The following is a 6603-nucleotide window of genomic DNA, read 5'->3' on the forward strand; positions in this document are numbered from 1 at the left end:
TCACCACTTAGTATCTGAAATAAAAGGACAAAGCTGAATTTACTCCTTGCTCCAGTGAGAGCTATGATGCTCAGAAACAGTCTTTCCATGCAGAGCAGGCTACTAGAGTTTTGAGGAAGCATGATGGGTTCAGGGAGTTCAGAGACTGCAATAGGATGTTATTATTTGCAGAATCACAATTCCTTAGGGGAAACTTTGTTGATTGTTCACCACTCAAAGGTGTTTTTACAGGAGTGAGTTCATCTACCACTGGCGGTTTTTCAGAAACAAAGACCTGATCTGATGAGTTGGCTTGTAAAAGTGTGTACATTGAGGGGAATTGTGTTGATTGATTACCTGGGTTTAAAACCAGTTTTTGATAGCTACTTCTTGTTATGACTGCAGAACAATTGCCTTTCCCTAAGTTTTGGGGAACATTTTTATTCTCATGAATTGCTGATCCTGTGTATATGACCTATATATTTTTCCCCTTTCTACAATCTTGCAGGATCTTCTCTTTGCCTTCAATGCTTGAAATTTCACAATGTGTGCATTAGCCTAAGACTGTATTCACTTAATAAATTTTTCTGTCTGGAAATTCAGATTATTAACTTCTCTTCATTTTTTTTTCTTTTAGGTGCTCTATTAGTCCATTTTCTTGCTGCTGATAAAGATATACTCAAGACTGGGCAAGTCACAAAAGATAGAGGTTTAATTGGACTTATAGTCCACATGGCTGAGGAGGCCTCACAATCATGGCTGAAGGTAAGGAGGAGCAAGTCACATCTTACATGGATGGCAGCAGGCAAAATAAAAGAGCTTGTACAGAGAAACTCCCATTTTTTAAAACCATCAGATCTCATGAGATCCATTCACTATCACAAGAACAGCACGAGAAAGACCCATCCCCATGTTTCAGCCATCTCCCACTGGCTCCCTCCCACAACACATGGGAATTATGGGAGCTACAAGATGAGATTTGGGTGTGGACACAGAGCCAAACCATATCAGACACTAACACCCTTGACCAATTTCCTAATTGTCTTACATTTGTATCTCCTATTTTCTATTCCCTTTTCTTTTTGCTGGAAAAATTCTCGACTTTATATTCTGACCTTTCTATTGAAAATATTAATTTCTAGTTGGGTGGATTGGCTCACATCTATTATCCCAGCACTTTGGGAGGCTGTGGCTGTAGTTTGAGCTCAGGAGTTTGACACCAACTAAGGCAACATAGTGAGACTCATTTCTACAAAACAAAAAAAATTAGGCGAGCACAGTGGCATGCACTTGTAGTCCCAGCTACTCAGAGAACTTAGGTGGGAGGATTGCTTAAATCCAGGAGGTCCAGGCTGCAGTGAGCTATGATCATGCCGTTGCACTCCAGCGTGGGTAACTGAGAAGGATCCTGTCTCAAAAAAAGAAACAGAGAAAGAAAATAAAATATTCCCTTCCGCTATGTGTTTAATTTTCAAGACCTTCTGTATGCATTTTGTTTCATTTATTTATTTGCTTGTTTATTTTTGCATAGAATTCTTTTCTTGTTTTGTGGTTATAATAGCTTCTCTTTGTGAGATGTTTGACTTTTATTTTATCTTCATTTCCTTGATATTACTTTTTTTTCTTTATTCATTTTCTATCTTCCGAGTTAAAGGCTTTCCTCACATGTCTTATCATCTTTGTATCTGATAATATTTAAGAGTGAGATGCTGAAACACTGGCTGGAAGCCCTGAGAATATGAGAGCTGGGCTGGTCTGATGTGGGTTTCACTGTAAGAGCATCAGGGTGGGCTGGGTCTACTGAGGGAACTTCTGATGTCAATATCTTTCCAAGGTCAGGTCTTTCATAATGGACCAAGCATATTTCCCAGAGAAGACTCCATGTCCTGCCTGGAGGGTGAAGGTCTAACTTTCAGTGTTCTTGACCCAGAGAAGGAAAAGATGGATATGGTGTGGGGTATCCTAGAAGCTAATATGCATAAATTCACTTAATCCTCTATTTTTAGTACTGTTCTCTCACACTCAACTGCACTGGTGTTCTTCTAGTGTAGAACCATCTATTTTACTCCATTCTGAAAATAAGCTATCACTCTTTTGCCAGTTAAGGAAGGTGCAGTCTCTGGGATGCTGCACAGATCTGGGGAGAAGGCTAGGGATCCAATCCAATTCCTCCTAAAGAATACTTCCAAACAATCCTCCTTATTTAGTCCATATCCCTTTTACCCTCACTTCTTCAGGGACCTGCTGCCATTAGTTTCCAAGTCTTCAGATATGCTGTAAATCAGATTAGTTTTTAGTTTTCTCTTCTGCCTGATGGGATTTAAACTTCTCATATCTGCTCATTCTATCACTATGTATTCATCTGTTTTCCAGCTTCCAAAATTGTCCCTTCTTCAGCTCTCACCATCTATTGGGTTTAAGCCTTAAAATATCTATTTACTGGTAGTTTAACTGGGATTTCTGGAAGTCAACGACATAAAAGTGTATGTTAATGTCCTACCTTTACACAAAGCTTGCTTTTCATTTTCCATTTATGGAAAGTGTGTTAATGGCTTCATAATTGAATCTAGCTTATAATTTATTTGTGATAGATCTAAAACTGGTTAATGAAAGATGGCTTCAATTATAGTAGACTTAAAGCAATGTCTTTCTCCTTAAAAATATAGAAAAGAAAAAGCAACTCAGCACTAACCCAGTGAAGGGGGATACAGATAAGTCAAGATTTGTGTATGGGGGATGGGCACGGTGGATCATGCCTGTAAGCCTAGCACTTTGGGATGCCAACATGGGTGGATCAACTGAAGTCAGGATTTCAAGACCAGCCCAGCCAACATGGTGAAACTCTGTCTCTACCAAAAATACAAAAATTAGCCGGGTATGGTGGCACATGCCTGTAATCCCAGCTACTCAGGAGACTGAGGCGTGAGAATCACTTGAACCTGGGGGCGGAGGTGGCAGTGAGCCGAGATCACACCACTGTACTCCAGCCTGGGCGATAGAGCGAGACTCTGTCTCAAAAACAAAAACAAAAGTTAAACAAAAGATTTGTGTATGGGAATATTCTTTCCATGCGTTTGTATGCCCTTGCTAAAATGCAGGTTGCATAACAACTTTAATAAGAAAATTCCTAAGCCTGTGTAAACTTGTGGGAGGGGTGTAGTCATGCATAATCTCACACTGAAATCTGCCAAGGCAGTGAATACTATAGAATTCACAACTTCAGTTTTCATTCTGCCCCACAGCTCAGAGCTGGAAACATATGTGCTTATGAATCTTTGTCAAGTTAATCACTTTTTCCTTTTGCACCAAAAATTTAAAACAGACTTCTTAACAACTGTCGCTAGCGTAATCTGTTTACTAATCAGATGATAAGTCACACTCGAGGTAAGTTACTGTTGTTCTGCAAGTTCCTGCTACTCTGTTAATTACCGTCATTTTTTTCCAGAGTTGTGCTCTCCTGCAGCCTTTTGGGGATGGCTGGCTTCCATACCCAGAATCAATCACACTGCGACACTGAAAAAACAAAAATAAACAGGAAAGTAAGTAGAATCAGCTATTTCACCTCTTTGTAAAACGTCTTCTCGTTCTCGGCCTGAAACCATTATTTTACCTTCCCAACCTTAAGAAAATCTTTCCCGCATTCTGCCACTTGTTGAAAGTTACCTTTGACCTTCCGGTGGTCTTCTCTCACTTCCATTCTCTTCCAGCCCTGGCGGCATTTGTGAAGATGACTCAGACCCTCTTTACTGAAAGATTACTTATAAAACAACTCACACATCATGAGCCCCCATAGAAAAACTTCATTTCCCGCCTCGAACAAACCCAAAGCTTTCCTCCTTTAACTATATCCTAATTGGTAATAACAAAAGCATATATTGAACAATGACTTAAATATTGTGCTAAGAACTTTACATATATTAACTCTTTTCACCATCACAGTGACACTATGAAATACAATCTATTGTTACACCCATTTTTATAAATAAGAAAATAGAATCCCGAGAGTTTACGTAATTTGCTCAAGGAAAAACATTGGTCAGTGGCATGCCGTTTGATAATTGGTACCACCAATCATGCAGTCAGTTGTCCACACCAGAAACCTAATAATCAGGATTAATTGCTTTCTTTCCCTTTCTCTCCACATTCTTACCATCTCAGGCCAAGCTACCACCATGTCTAACCCAGACCACCGCACCATCCTTCCAACTATTTCCATTAATGTTCCTTTATAGACTGTTCTCCATATAAATGACATATGAATTTGATAAATCCATAATCATAATGAGAGATTTTTTAAAATCTCTTTTTTTTTTTTTTTGAGATGGAGTTTCACTCTTGTTGCCCAGACTGGAGTGCAATGGTGCTATCTGGGCTCACTGCAACCTCCGCCTCCCAGGTTCAAGCGATTCTCCTGCCTCAGCCTCCTGAGTAGCTGGGATTACAGGCATGCGCCACCACACCCGACTAATGTTGTATTTTTAGTAGAGACGGGGTTTCTCCACATTGGTCAGGCTGGTCTCAAACTCGCGACCTCAGGTGATCTGCCCACCTCGGACTCCCAAAGTACTGGGATTATAGGCATAAGCCACTGAGCCAGGCAGGTAAAAACCTCTTTCAAAAACTGACTTCATGGCTGGGCGCGGTGGCTCAAGCCTGTAATCCCAGCACTTTGGGAGGCCGAGACGGGCGGATCACGAGGTCAGGAGATCGAGACCAGCCTGGCTAACACGGTGAAACCCCATCTCTACTAAAAAATACAAAAAACTAGCCGGGCGAGGTGGCGGGCACCTGTAGTCCAGCTACTCCGGAGGCTGAGGCAGGAGAATGGCGTAAACCCGGGAGGCGGAGCTTGTAGTGAGCTGAGATCTGGCCCACTGCCTGGGCGACAAAGCCAGACTTCGTCTCAAAAAAAAAAAAAAAAAAAAAACTGACTTCCTGCAGACAAAATAGTCATATGACTCAAAAAGATTTATTTTTATTGTGCAAATAACACAATTAATGATCCAAATCTTATGGAAATATGTGGAACACTACACACACGCACACACAAATAAAGAATACACAACAACACTTAGAACATTTACAAAAATTAGCTGGGCATGGTGGCTCACACCCGTAATCCCAGCACTTTGGGAGGCCGAGGCAGGCAGACCACTTGAGGTCAGGCGTTTGAGACCAGCCTGGCCAACATGGTGAAACCCCACCTCGACTAAAAATAAAAAATTAGCCAGGAGTAGTGGCACATGCCTGTAGTCCCAGCTACTCAGGAGGCTGAGGCAGGAGAATAGCTTAACCCGGGAGGTGGAGGTTGCAGTGAGCCGAGATTGCACCATTACATTCCAGCCTGGGTGACAGAGCAAGACTCCATCTCAAAAAAAAAAAAATTTTTTTTTACAAAAATTGACTATGTCTTATATCTTAAAGTGAGTCAACAAACACCACAGTCATTATTATATAGATCACATTCCCTGATCACAATATAATCAGGTTACAAATCAGGAACAAAAAGATCGTTAACCCCTCTGTGCATTAACTCTTCTTTACTCTTCCCTCTATAAAAAGGAACTAGCATTTTCCAGCTCCCTTGGTCGCTGGCAACCTGGAACTAGCATTTTACAGCTCCCTTGGTCGCTGGCTCTGCAATGGGAAGCACTGACTGCAACCTGGGGCGGCACAGGGGGAAAAGGCAAAATGTTCTCCATTTCCTGTGGATTTCTATGGGGGCACAGGGCGAGGATTCCTTACAGAGAAATTCATATCCCAAAAAGCAAGTTCTGGGGTTTTTTTTTTTTTTTTTTTTTGAGACGGAGTCTGGCTCTGTCGCCCAGGCTGGAGTGCAGTGGCCGGATCTCAGCTCACTGCAAGCTCCGCCTCCCGGGTTTACGCCATTCTCCTGCCTCAGCCTCCCGAGCAGCTGGGACTACAGGCGCCCACCACCTCACCCGGCTAGTTTTTTGTATTTTTTAGTAGAGACGGGGTTTCACCGGGTTAGCCAGGATAGTCTCGATCTCCTGACCTTGTGATCCGCCCGTCTCGGCCTCCCAAAGTGCTGGGATTACAGGCTTGAGCCACCACGCCCGGCCCTGGTTTTGAGCCTCCTCCTTGTTTTGCTGACTTCTTTGCACTTTGTTCACCAATCTAACTTTTTTCTTTTCTTTTACCATTTCTGTATAATTCCTTTCTGTATAATTCCTTGATTGATTGATTGATTGATTGAGATGGAGTTTCGCTCTTGTCACCCAGGTTGGAGTGCAATGGCACAATCTCAGCTTACTGCAACCTCCACCTCCCGGGTTCAAGTTATGTTCCTGCCTCAGCCTCCCGAGTAGTTGGGATTACAGGTATGCGCCACCATGCCCGATTAATTTTTGTATTTTTAGCAGAGACAAGGTTTCACTGTGTTGGCCAGTCTAGTCTCGAACTCCTGACCTCAGTTGATCCACCTGCCTCAGCCTCCCAAAGTGCTGGGATTACAGGCATGAGCCACTGCGCCTGGCCCCAATTCCTTGATGTTGGAAGAATCTGTAGCTCTGTTAGGAGCCTCCACTTGTCTTACCATCACCCCTGGTCTATATAATAATGACTGGTGTTTGTTGACTCACTTTGAGACATAAGACATAGTCA

The sequence above is a fragment of the Piliocolobus tephrosceles genome, chromosome 11, assembly GCF_002776525.5.
Source record: "Piliocolobus tephrosceles isolate RC106 chromosome 11, ASM277652v3, whole genome shotgun sequence".
In the NCBI taxonomy this organism is placed as follows: domain Eukaryota; kingdom Metazoa; phylum Chordata; class Mammalia; order Primates; family Cercopithecidae; genus Piliocolobus; species Piliocolobus tephrosceles.